Source organism: Dermacentor variabilis, chromosome 2, assembly GCF_050947875.1.
Source record: "Dermacentor variabilis isolate Ectoservices chromosome 2, ASM5094787v1, whole genome shotgun sequence".
NCBI lineage: Eukaryota > Metazoa > Arthropoda > Arachnida > Ixodida > Ixodidae > Dermacentor > Dermacentor variabilis.
The window spans coordinates 168852343-168866402 of NC_134569.1; the positions used below are offsets into that span (position 1 = coordinate 168852343).

At 45.9% G+C, this 14060-nt stretch overlaps 1 protein-coding gene across 3 annotated transcripts in view; it reads right to left on the reverse strand.

The window, feature by feature from the left end:
* Positions 1 to 3623: 3623 nt before the first annotated feature.
* The window catches only part of LOC142572927 (uncharacterized), a 104542-nt gene continuing 94105 nt past the window's right edge, over positions 3624 to 14060 (reverse strand). Inside the window, exon 9 of one of the 3 annotated variants that reach the window (XR_012826169.1) lies at positions 3624 to 5634. The gene's annotated coding sequence lies outside the window, so the exon portion shown is untranslated. The remainder of the gene's footprint in view (positions 5635 to 14060) is intronic. The other 2 variants (XM_075682385.1, XM_075682386.1) reach the window with 2 other exon arrangements.

Here is a 14060-nt window from a genome sequence, read left to right on the forward strand (position 1 = left end):
GACCCGCCTCTTACCTATTGGAGGATGGGCGGGTGTGCAATGCTTCCAAATTAGCCGCCGTTCACCCTGAAGCTATCAGCAGAATTAAATTAGGTACCACTGCTGTCATGACCTGGTCACCGGCATCCGATCACTCAACTAGTGCGGCTGTAAGCAATTCATCACAACCTGGCACATCAAGCGCAGATAAGGCACCCCTGATTCCTGAACCACCTGCTGCAGGGCGCACGCAAAAAGCTTCAGGTAATTTGCCAAGTTGCGAAGAGCGCGTGAGGAGAAGCGCCCGCAACAAGAAGACACCAAAGAAGCTGCATGATTACATCAGGAAGTAACGGACTATTTTTTTTTTTCTTTCACGAGGGGATATGTTATATAAGGCGTCGCTGCCTACCGCAGCGCCATGAGCAGGCGCGCGCTTGGAGCCGCCCGAGGGGGAGGAAGAAGATGGAATAAACGCAGAGGATGTCTTCATTTCTGTCGTACTGAATAATATGCTCGATATAACACTTACCTTCTGCCGCCCGATTCATGGTCGATCCCCCAGTGTGGGTGGTGCCATTTCACTAGGGAACAAGAACAAGAATGATCAGGCAGTGTTGGCTGTGGTGGCCTCAAGTGGCGGCTGGAAGTGATTGGACTCGTGCGGCATTTTCGTCTTTCCAGACCCTTAGAGCTGGTTTTCCAGCCATAAACTTCTGCAAGCCGCCTTCCAGCGGCGGCAACCCCGACGGAAAGGTCCCCGGTGGCCCCCGAATTTGGGGCGGCGTCGGGAAGAAGCGAAGCGAGGCTTCATGCACGCTGGTAACGGCCGCGGTTATGGACACGTCGCTAACGGTGGCGGTTTTAATACCGTTGTTGGCGGCACATTCACAGAGCACTGTGTCGCAGCGTTGCTGTGTCCGCACGCTTTAAAAGCTTCAACCGGGTATATTACTGGGTAACAGTGATGTAAGAGGGCCGGGCTAGGGTAGGTGTGTGTCTGCAGTTAGCATAAGGTAGCGGCCTCATTCCTGTTTAATGTATCGTGCGGTAAAGAGAATGTGCGTCTTTCGAGTCTCTAGTGTTGGGCCAGGTCTCTGAACGTGGTCAGGCATCGTCCCACGCCCTTTATGATTATCGTTCTTGCTGCGTTTTTTGTCGTATAGTGTCCCGATCTGGCAGATACGACGCCCCGCTCTCGGGTGCGGCCCCATAATCTACGGCGGCTCGGCCTGTGAGACCTCGAGCCACGGCATGGGCCGCCTTGTGGCCCACGAGCGGTACGTCGGTGTGTGCCGGGGTCCAGAGGAGGAAGACCGTATAATTTTGGTGTTACGAGGGCCGTCACTGCCGTCGTCACACCTTTGGAGCATGCGGGCCGCTTCGCGCGAGAAGCGGCCGCGCGCTAAGCCGCGGATCGCCACCTGAGAATCACTGATCAGGATCGAAGCGCTCGGCACTGCGGCGAGGGCAAGAGACTCGAGAAGCCTTTCAGTGAGAATGGATGACACGGCTAGAAGGCAGGAAGGATACGTAGTCTCTTTTTTGTTACAGATGCTACAGAGAAGAGACTATCTCAGAACAGCAAAATAATAATAATAATAATAATAATAATAATAATAATAATAATAATAATAATAATAATAATAATAATAATAATAATAATAATAATAATAATAATAATAATAATAATAATAATTGTGGAATGCGGCATCACAACCTCCGTAAATTCAACCTCATTATGGCGTGTAGGACAGCATCGAGAATTCTTGGGAAACTGCAGTCGCAGGATTTCTGAATTCGATAAGATGTTTTGTAGACGTTTTATTAAGGCAGAAATTTTTGTTTTGCTTAGGCAATGTAAGCCGTAATCAGCAAAGAGGAAACTCCGGAGGCTCTGGCAATAGAGTACGGCATTTCAGTGAAATGTAATACACAGTGACCGGGTACGCAAATTAGTTTTAATGGTGGACTAAACAATGACATGTCAGCAATGTAATCGAGTCTGTTCTCCTTGTAAGCGCCGAGTACAACAATAGCAAATCGTAAAACAGTGGGTGCTGGCAGATATTATGGTAACTTCGGCAAGGCTAGAATGTTAGCCAATTATGTGGCATGAAAAATAGGTGTCAAATCTGGCAGTCGAAGCTACAAAGACCAGCCAAAATGTGCAGAGAATATTCCAACTCTTATCTCATCGCATATGATGCCAGCATCAGTTGCATCTATCTTACTTCCCTGTGCATACACGTAACATTACCGTTGTTCTTGTTTCCTATCGAGCATGAAGCTCCTATCAACTATCGGAAAGGGGGGGGGGGTGGCATTGCTATGTTCAGGTAAAAAAGCACCGTGAATGCCATTCCTCCTTGGCTGTGTTCCACTACTAGCCATACAGGGGCAAACTAGACGGTTAAGTGGACAGCGGTCACCTTAATTCTCCTTCCAATTCTCATGGAGGCGTCAAAGAAGACGCCTCGGCGAACACAGCACCAAATCAAAAAGGTTGCAGGCTACTTTCCTGTCCAAACAATATGGCGGCTGAGCAGGGTGCTTGGAAACTCAACGGGATTGTCGTCCGCCCACAGGAAAACGTAGACACGCTCTCCAATGCCCTTTAATGTAATATTGTGCTCTTCATAGTTTCGGAGTGGCAAAAAAGTAAAATACAGAAGAAAATTGTACACATTTCGAAACATTTTCTTTGTCGCCGCGTGATGGCGTCACGTCGCAAAAGTGTCTTCCAATTGGCTCGAAACGCATTGCATTACTCGACTTCTAAGCTGTCTCGGCTCTATCCTTAGCTATACACGTAGGCTGTCTCCGATTCTTGCCAGAATTGGGACACACACCTTGTGCATCGCTGCCCGCCGTGGTTGTTTAGTGGCTTTAGTTTTGCGCTGCTAAGCACGAAGTTGAGGGATCCAATCCCGGCCCTGGCGGCTGCATTTCGATGGAGGCAAAATGCAAAAAACCCGCGTACTTAGATTTAGGTGCACGTTAAAGAACCGCAGGTGGTCAAAATTATCTATGGCGTGCCTAGTTGGTTTTGTCACGCGAAACCCCAGCATTTAATTTTAGATCATTAGGTTGAGTTCCGGTTGCATCCGCCCATTTACTCTTCTTTTCCGCACAGCTTGCAGGCGGCGCCGCGTGTCGGCAAGTTTGTGACACAAAGTTGCCACCAGCCGTGCGTCTGCAAATATTGGCCAAGGGCGCTATAACGTAAAACTATTCCAAACTTTTCTAATTCAAATCTTCAATCAGCCCTCCGCGATTGGTCAAAAACTTTTTTGGACCAAGCAGACTTCACTTGTCTGTCACGCGACGTCACGAAAACTGCGATAGCTCCTGATCTGACATGACGTGTACACAATGACTATGCATGATTTGACCGAGCAAAAGAAAAATATTTACCAGTAGCCAGTATTCGCCAGTCGCCCTCGGCTATTGGTCAAAAGTTTTCGGGCTGCACCAACTTCACCTGCCTGTCACACGACGTCACGAAGCCGCGAAAATTCACCGCGTCAGAGTTACGTCTAAGCGTTAAAGATGCATTAATATGCTGAACAAAACTGAATTTTATTCCGAATAGCCGCAGGTTGCCCCTTCCCGAAAGGAATAAAAGATGACTGCCGCCGACCGTTCAGGCGCTGGCTACTCGCACCTGCCTGAGACCATAGGTTTATTTGCCTATTTCCGTGGCCATGTAACGTTTTCGAGCACTTTCGGCTCGTTTACGACCTCGCTTTGCCAACTCTTCGCTGCTGAAGATTTGTTTTAGCGATATTCTTAGCCTTCCGTTGCAAGCCGCCCTTATTTTAGACAAGCCACCGCCACCAAAGTTAGGGAAAGCGGACGAATCGTATGCCCCGGCATCACTCTCTTCATCCGGTTATCTATTTTCAGTGCGCTGGCTCGGCCCCATCGGAACCCTCTCCCCTTCAGCGTGTTCTTCGCTTCCTGGCAGCTAGTTACATACGAAATACCCCTCAATGTAGGCAATGTTGTATTCGTTCCGAAAGCAAAGCAAAGTGACCTCCTATAGTCTTCGAGAGCATTTGATTGAGCAGTTCAGGCAGCGCTGTGGGTGACCGCCCGATGCTTGCGTCGGCGGTTACGCAATGTTTAGCGATTGGAATAAGGACATATTGGAATAGTTTTGTGCTATAGGGCCCCAAAATGAAAGGACAACCGAACGCACTGCATTTCTTGGTATGTCATTTATTTACCAGATATACTAAAGCATTATTTGTGAAACTACCAGCACATGCGGTTGAATTGTACACTTTTGTAAACAAAGAGGCTATATGTACTATATGGCTCTTAATGCAACAAAAATATGTTCGCATTTTATGAACTTTCAATGTTTTGTGCCGACTGCAATAAGAGTTGTGCTTTAGTGGATTTTCTTGGTTGCAATAAAACACTATCCCACAGAACCGTCACAGCTCTTATACACATACAATAACGCCCTATAAACTCGGTTCGCAAGATTGTGACTCAATTCAACAATACAAGGTGGACGTGTTTCACTAGCGTACAATAGACTCACATGAAGGCTTTTTGCAAGACATCGTCTGGCTTTGGTTGACATTTGTTTGGAAGGTCGGAAACAAAAGTTCTCCCAGGCAAGCAAACAAACCTTCCAGGACACTTCGAAATATACAGCATAAATTAAAATGTTCAAGAATAAAATTAGCATAACCGTCTAGATTGAGTAATATATATATGTAGGACAAAATAAATATAGACGGGCACTTACGCTACAGTTTAAAGCAGACGCTAACAATCATCGCCATATGAAGAAAACAACGAAGTAGCCTAGTACAAGGTGGCTGTGCTGCGCGATCTAATATAATAAACCTACAGCAAGATTCATTTGAGGCAATGTCTGGCTTTGGTTGATGGTTGTTTGGAAGGTCGCTCAATGAAATAAAATTTTGTCAAACCTTATGAAACACTTAGGCAAACCTTCCGGAACTCTTTGGCAAACCTTCCGGAACTCTTTCAAACCAATGAATTATTACGCAAAAAATTAAACGATAAATGTTAACGAAGATAATAACGCATGAATAGATAAATATATAACGGGCCAAATACATGGGCGCACGTAATTACGCTAAAATCAGAAATTGGCGCGAACGATAGTCGCTACGGGAAGTAGACGCAAGAAATCACGCGTACATATACCGCCACCACAGCAAGGGGAGAGCTTGACCCGCGCCGGACATTTCGCCGCTAACTACACTTGAAATTGCGGCACGGTGGGGACTGATGACACCGTGGCCGAAACACTCCTGATGAATGGTGGAATTCTCGGCGTGCGGTATCGGCGGTGTTCCAGCGGCGAAGGAGTGTTAATCAGCCGTCGCCGGCGGCACTTGTCGGCGATAATTCCCTGCTTCGCCCTCGCCCGCTTCCGCAAGCGCCGTGGCCACTTAAGCCTGTGCGCTCTCCAGTGTGGCTTTCGTGACCTCCAACGGGCTGGCCTTGTACACTGGTGGCCGAGGAGACGACAGGCGCGTGCACGAACACGACCATCAAAAAGCTGGTGGCCGAGTCAGCTCCTCTAGGCGGAGGGCATTACCCACACCTCGCCGGTGAGCCCAGGGGGGAGGTGTTGTCCGGCTTCAGTGTCGCGGTGTGCGTGAACTGCGAAGCAAATGGCGCGTCGTGTGTCCCATTAGGACTACTTTGCTACACAGGCAATGGGATTGCATAGCATTCCCGTAGAATTACATAAACAACGTCAGAATCACGCGAGCTCTTCTCGATATGCAGTATATTCCGCGGTGCTTTTGTATGCTAGTGGTGCATCTTGATTCTTCAACATGGACTGCTGACGACTGAAAGCGGACTAAGCAAAGGTCATCAAGAATCCATACAGTAAAAAAGACATTGAAGGAATACTGAATGATTAGAGTGATTTCCTAAATGAAGTGTAAATTAAATAGTGCCTGCTGTTGGACGAGACGGTCGTACATCGTTAAGTGAGGGGCTACGAAAAAGAGAAACATGGACAAGACGAGCACTAGGTCGGGCGCACTCGCGACTGGGTTCATTCAGAAGAACGCGTATAATTATATTTTCATGTCTGCTAAATCTTGGCCTGCGAGCGTGCTAGAAACTTGATTTCATTCTGATACAATCTGATCAGGTATCAATGACACAATCAACTTTCTTGTTCCTTATGAAGAAGGCCTCGTGCAACTTGCGACTGCATGTGAAAGTTTTTGTTCTTGCCAACAAAGGCCGCAACCGATCATCCTTCGTAGCCAAAAGCTACTCGTGATAATCGCGTGATATCGCGTGATACACGCGATACACGGCTAGGTTAGCAAGGGCAAATTTGACCCTTTCCCGCTCTTTCTTGAAAGCTGCAGCTCGCTTCGTCGTTTTTAAACAGGGTTGCACCAGCCGATATCTACGACAGGCTCGTTGAGGTATTACACCGGCTTAAGAAGGCGGCCACACGCATCGTACTCGTCAAACAGCGTAACAAGGAAAATAAATGGATGACTTCAGAAATTCTGGCTGCATTAAAAGAAAAGGAACTTCTCTGGGCGCAAACTAAACGTTACCCCGCCTCTGAAGCGATGCAGTCAAAATTCAAAGAAACCAGAAATAGGCCAAATGCGATGATTCGTCGCGCCAAGCGAATGCATTTACGGAATGAATTTAAATCCGCTCGGACAGACACCAGAAAAACATGGTCCTCAATAAATAACCTTAGAGGTGCACCGAAATCGCGAATGTGATTTCGCTTCTTTTGGAACTAATGACCGTACTCTTGCTAATGATTTTAATACTTCATTCTCTCGAGTGTCGGGTAATGCATCACCGCTTCCACCGTCGTGTACTTTGCATAATAGTACATTGGAGTCCGCTCACTTGCCTTTACTAGTCGAAGACGAACATAGGTCACTAATCTTTAGCCTAAAGTGTAATAAATCACCAGGTATAGATGGAATTCATGTAAGTGACCTACGTGCCATCTTTGGTGTCATCAAGGATGTGTTGCTGTCGCTTTTTAACAATATCATTTCCAGTGGTACAGTCCCATTAAATATGAAAACTGCTGTAGTAATTCCACTTTATAAGGGAGGAGCACATAATAGAACAGAAAACTATCGCCCAATTTCTGTGTTGCCCTGCTTATCTCAAGTATTGGAAAAACATTTATTACTAACAATGACAAGTTTCTTGGATGAACATGGGATTTTATCCTCTTCCCAGTATGGTTTCATCCCCGGAAAAAGTACCCAATCGCTTCTTGAAGATCTCTGTGACGTGTTGAACTTGTCTTTCGAACGTAATCAGATCGTATGTGCCGTCCTCCTTGACGTCAGCAAAGCTTTCGATAGCGTGAGCCATGGTATTCTATTAACCAAGCTTTCAATATTAGGATTTCGTGGCACATTCCTGACGCTTCTGGAAAACTATCTGCATCACAGGCGCCAGCAGGTTTCACTAGGGCTGGCTAAAAGTGATTTCCTTGTAATAAAATCTGGTGTCCCCCAGGGGTCTATACTCAGTCCACTGTTACATAATATTTATGTGAATGACCTTGCTGATAAGGTTCCTGTAGGATTGTTTCAGTATGCAGATGATACTGTCATTATAGCTCAATCAACAAACTTTAGGCATGCTATTACTTCCTTACAAGCAATGGCTACTAAGGCTATGGACTGGTTTTGTGCTAACTTAATCAATATTAATACGTCAAAGACAAAACTTATTTGCTTTCACAATCCTCTGAAAAAAAAATAGACATTGATTACCCGTTTGTACTACACAATTCAATGTGTTCTCCATGTCTGCGTAAACCTTTAGATTATGTGACTTCTGTAAAATACCTCGGTTTGTACTTTGACAGTGATCTTTCCTGGAACTCCCACTTAGATCATGTATGCAAACGAATTCGTGCGATATCTTGTGTGCTTTACAGTATGAGATATTATATGCCCCTCTCTGTTCGAAAAGTTGTGGTACATGCGTTGTATTATAGTGTATTAAGGTACAGCATAACAGTTTATGGTCATTATGCAATTCGTTGGCAAACTAGGGTAAACTCTATTCTCTATTCTATACTAAAGAACATCAGCTATGATTTAAATCTTCATGAGAAAAGTGACGTTTTCAAAACATTATTTATGCCAGACTATAATCAACCACTGCTGGAAACTGTTGTGCTAAAACACTTCTGGGAAAGTAATTTCAGGGTGAAGTACGTTGCCTCACGTTGTTTGCGGCCTAAGAATCTTTACCTCGTACCTAGGCGTTGTACAAGATATGGCAGGAGAATACGAGATTACTATGTTCCTGTATATTTTAACACATTGTCTCAAACCGCCTTGCGCGCTCGAACAAAATACAAGTTAAAAAAGGCACTCAGGCAAATTGACTAGTCGCCTCAGGGAATCATTAGGTTTTTTTTGCTTCTTTATTTTTTTTCCCTCATATACTACTTTAAATGTGAAAAGTACATGTCAATTGAATAAGTGCTTGTTCCGCTGCCTGCCAGGCACTGCCGCTCAAGCCCTGTGTGGCTTTGGCAGGCCTGTTATGTACGCTGCTTTTTTGTGACTTTGTGGAATAAAGTATTATTATTATTATTTATACATCGCCCTTATAGCCGGTATAAACATTCCCACGTGTCATGGCGATTTCGTATACAGCCCCAGCCGAGCACCCGACGAAATGAGTGGTGTGACGCTTAGCGCAGTCTCGCACGATCCTTTCTGAGTGGGCGATCCAGGGGCACAGTGAGGCCAAGTTGCGTCGGCCGGAAAATACCACTGATATACCGTAGCGATTGGCTACATTCTTCCGGTTATGAGACACCGTATCAATATACGGGACATGCGCCGGTCCAATCTGTTTTCACTGCTGCGACCTTACCGGAGTGTTCTAACCTTCAATCTCCTCGAGAGCTTCTCCGCCACAGCAACCAGGACTAAAATAGTGATAGAAGCTTTGAATAACCCATCAGCTTGATTGTTCAGGCTTTCATGTACCAGGTGAACACATTACTTGTCCAAGGCTTCCTTCAAATAAAATACACCAGTAGCCACTTTTACCGCCTTGGAATGCGCAGGTTCATACAACAGGTTTTTTCGGGTTCTTGGCGAGTTCATCCAACTCGTGTGATCCGGTGTTCAAGTCAGGTTAATACGCCTTCGAGTAGTTCACAACAGGTGTTATGTCGTAAAATCGGTCGATAGTTGGCAGGGAAGAATTTTTTGCTGGATTTTCTTTGTAGAAACTCCGTAACCAACGTTCCCAAGCTCCCTGTCTTCCATTATTTAGGCGGATCATGTGTATCGATAAACTGTGCAAAATATTCTAGCTGCTGGCATATATGTTTTTAAAAGCTTTGCACGATTGAGTAAAACCTGTAAAATAACGATTTTTGCTTTCCGGTATGATAGATAACCCTACACTCGGACGTTCAGAGTGCACCGAACCGACTCTCACTAAAATATCGGCTTCACATGTACGTTTTTGAGGAAGTGACTTGATTTATCGCCAAATCGCAACACATGCATGAGACCATCGTTGACTCTGTGGTAGAGGCTGCTTCAAGCCGCAGCGTTTCAATTCGTTAAGTGTTTTAGAGGTGTGCTCGCCTGCAGGGCATGCTCTAAACGCTCCTTTTTTCACTGCTTGGCAGCCGCTGCCCGTATGCTGCCAGGTGCAGAGGTTCTGCACTGTCGCCATATCAAAATTGCTATGAGTGCATGCCGGAATCATTCCTTGAGCCTGCTCAACACCACGCGTACACTCACAAGTAAAAGTCACAAAGCGACCGGCATCTACAAATAAACAAATAAATAAATAAAGTACATAATAAACAAAATAAATAAATGCGCGTTTGAGCCACAGCCCCGTAACATGGAATTCGTTTAATACACTGCGTTGGGGCAATGATCACACACATGTTCTATTAACCCCTTCATTTAAGCGGCCGTGCCCAGCCTGCTAACAAAAAAATTAGGATGAACCTTGCTGCACAGGAACTGTCGAAGATATGTGTAGCATTATACGGCGGGCTGCGCAGAGCAGAATGTGTTATGCGTCGTATTGATGTGTGTTCATGGTAATTCTGATGTCGCACACTCTATAGAGTTATTTATTTATATACGTTAGGAGTGCGAGGACAGAGATGCACAAATTTTGTGCATCTCTGCGAGGACAGAGATGCACAAAATATACATTCCACACCCCGTCTGCCGTCATATAACGCTGAAACATACAATGCAATTCAGCAGTTCTCGTTCAGAATGGTCGAGCCTAATTTTTTTGCGCGATGCTAAGCACGGCTTAACAAAGGCGTTAGCGCCGTCATGGGCACTGAAGGAGGACGGATACACGTGCATGCATAAAACTGCATGAGGGGAATATTCTCATTTTAGGGCCCCTTTAGCCACCTTCAATCCTGCCTGGTTGGTTGTCTACCAGGGTGTCGAATATTGCTTGCTATTCACCTTTCATAAACGGCTTAGCCATTTCTGGATTAGCTTTAACGCCTTTTCCTACGAATAAATTACAGGGAACGGCATAACTGGATGGGCTTGTAGAATTTTTTGTGCTGTGCCATCTATTGTTATCGCGGACAATGCGTCGTTTGCCAATGTACTTCGGATAGCAGTTATTAATTGTGCATGAAATGGCCGCTGCCTGCGCATTCCCGCCTTGTATTATAAGAATTGTTTTCTGGATTCACAAAAAATTTTTCAACAGATTAACCATACAATGCTACGCAATAATATGTCGCTGCAACGTTGGCCTTCTCATTTTCGCTAGCGATATGGTATTCCAATATACTCGTAAACAAAATGCCCTGCGTTGCCGTGTTTCCCATCTTTGGGCAGCAAGGCGGTTCGCACGACAACGTGCGTGGAGTGGCTCCACGCCTGCATGATTGCGCGATCTCCAGCCATGCCTGTCCATATGAAGATTCCGTAGCTGTTGCTTGACCCACTCGGAAGCGCGTGAGGCGCGGACAGCGTTTTACCAGATGACCTATGCGGACTTCCTACGAGGGCCTCTGAGCGAACGACCGAACGGCACAATGCACGCTTAATAAGCCCACATGGGCTACTTGTATAGGCAAAAACCCATGACCACCTGCAAGCGCCCACCAATGGCTCGGTGACGCGGGAATGGAGATCGCTCAGTGTGACAGTCATCCGAACCCTTTACGAAATCTAACAACAGCAAGCGACGTACCAGTGTTCAATAGCAGAGTTATGGGGTGTCAGCATAGGAAGTGGCCTTCTCTTGTAAGTGACACCATCACCACGTTCGTTGCTGTAAGCTGCGTGCGGGTTGTTCAGAGGAATGCAGGGGAATGAAAGACAGCGGTTCCCTACCTTGTATGACGCGGGTTTGATACAGTTGCGTTTTGGGTTTGTCCACACGAACAAAAAAGCACATGCAAATCATTAGCCTCTCCAACTCGAGTACATGCAACAACTGAGAAGTGAAACCTCGAAAGCTTCCTACTGCAGTGCAGCACAGTCGCGCCTGTAGAAGAGAAGAATGTACACAGTGGTGGAATGGAGATACATGGAGGAAGCACCGACACGCGGCCTAACGTTTAACTAATTATCCACGAATTGTTTACGAGCAAATAAAGGGTGTCCCAGCTACATCTCATCATCATCATCATCATAATCATCATCATCATCATCATCATCAGCCTGGTTCCGCCCACTGCTGGGCAAAGGCCTCTCCCATACTTCTCCAACTACCCCGGTCATGTACTAATTGTGGCCATGTTGTCCCTGCAAACTTCTTAATCTCATCCGCCCACCTAACTTTCTACCGCCCTCTGCTGCGCTTCCCTTCTCTTGGAATCCAGTTCGTAACCCTTAATTACCATCGGCTATCTTCCCTCCTCCTTACATGTCCTGTCCATGCCCCCTTTCTTTTTCTTGATTTCAACTAAGATATCATTAACTCGCGTTTGTTCCCTCACCCAATCTGCTCTTTTCTTATCCCTTAACGTTACATCTATCATTCTTTCCATAGCTCGCTGCGTCGTCCTCAATTTAAGTAGAACCCTTTCCGTAAGCCTCCAGGTTTCTGCCGCGTACGTGAGTACTGGTAAGACACAGCTGTTATAAACTTTTTTCTTGAGGGATAATGGCAACCTGCTGTTCATGATTTGAGAATGCCTGCCAAACGCACCCCAGCCCATTCTTCTTCTTCTGATTATTTCAGTCTCATGATCTGGATCCGCAGTCACTACCTGTCCTAAGTAGATGTATTCCCTTACCACTTCTAGTGCCTCAGTACCTATCGTAAACTGCAGTTCTCTTTCCAGACTGTTAAACATTACTTTAATTTTCTGCAGATTAATTTTTAGACCCACCCTCCGGCTTTGCCTCTCCAGGTCAATGAGCATGCGTTGCAGTTTGTCCCCTGAGTTACTAAGCAAGGCAATATCATCAGCGAATCGCAAGTTAATAAGGTATTCTCCATTAAATCTAATCCCGAATTCTTCCCAATCCCGGCCTCTGAATACCTCCTGTAAACACGCTGTGAATAGCATTGGAGAGATCGTATCTCCCTGCCTGACGCCTTTCTTTATTGGGATTTTGTTGCTTTCTTTATGGAGGACTACGGTTGCTGTGGAGCCGCTATAGATATCTTTCAGTATTTTTACATACGGCTCGTCTACACCCTGATTCTGCAATGCCTCCATGACTGCTGAGGTTTCGACTGAATCAAACGCTTTCTCGTAATCAATGAAAGCTATATATAAAGGTTGGTTACATTTCGCACATTTTCCTACCACCTGATTGATAGTGTGTACATGGTCTATTGTTGAGTAGCCTTTACGGAATCCTGCCTGGTCCTTTGGTTGACGGAAGTCGAAGGTGTTCCTGATTCTGTTTGCAATTACTTTAGTAAATACTTTGTAGGCAACGGACAGTAAGCTGATCGGTCTATAATTTTTCACGTCTCTGGCGTCCCCTTTCTTATGGATTAGGATTAAGTTAGCGTTTTTTCAAGATTCCGGTACGCTCGAAGTCATGAGGCATTGCGTATACAGGGTGGCCAGTTTCTCTAGAACCATCTGCCCACCATCCTTCAGCAAATCTGCTGTTACCTGATCCTCCCCAGCTGCCTCCCCCCTTTGCATAGCTCCCAATGCTTTCTTTACTTGTTCCGGCGTTACCTGTGGGATTTGGACTTCCTCTAGACTACTCTCTCTTCCATTATCATCGTGGGTGCCACTGGGACTGTGTAAATATCTATAGAACTCCTCAGCCACTTGAACTATCTCATCCATATTAGTAATGATATTGCCGGCTTTGTCTCTTAACGCATACATCTGATTCTTGTCAATTCCTAGTTTCTTCTTCACTGCTTTAAGGCTTCCTCCATTCCTGAGAGCATGTTCAATTCTATCCATATTGTAGTTCCTTATGTCAGCTGTCTTGCGCTTGTTGATTAACTTCGAAAGTTCTGCCACTTCTATTCTAGCTGTAGGGTTAGAGGCTTTCATACATTGGCGTTTCTTGATCAGACCTTTCGTCTCCTGTGATAGCTTACTGGTAATCCTGTCTAATGGAGTCACCACTGAGTTCTATTGCACTCTCCTTAATGATGCCCACAAGATTGTCCTTCATTGCTTCAACGCTAATTAACCAGGAATCCGACTCCTAGTTCTCGTCTCTCCGCTAAGCCCCGGTAGCACAGGACGTGCCCACTTTTCAGCATGCTCCTTTTGGCCTCCTGACTTCACTGAGCCCTATTATATCCCATTTACTGCCCTCTAATTCCTCCAATAGCACTGCTAGACTCGCCTCACTAGATAACGCTCTAGCGTTAAACGTTGCCAGGTTCATATTCCAATGGCAGCCTGTCCGGAGCCAGGGATTCTTAGCACCCTCTGTTGCGTCGCAGGTCTGACCGCCACCGTCGTCAGTTGCTTCGCACCTGCTGGGGATTGAGGGCCGGGGTTTGATTGTTGTATTCATATAAGCGGTCGTGGCCAAGTGCTGCACCAGGGTGGCCAATCCTGCTCTGGTGAGGGAGTGCGATAACGGTTGTGGTCACCGGTA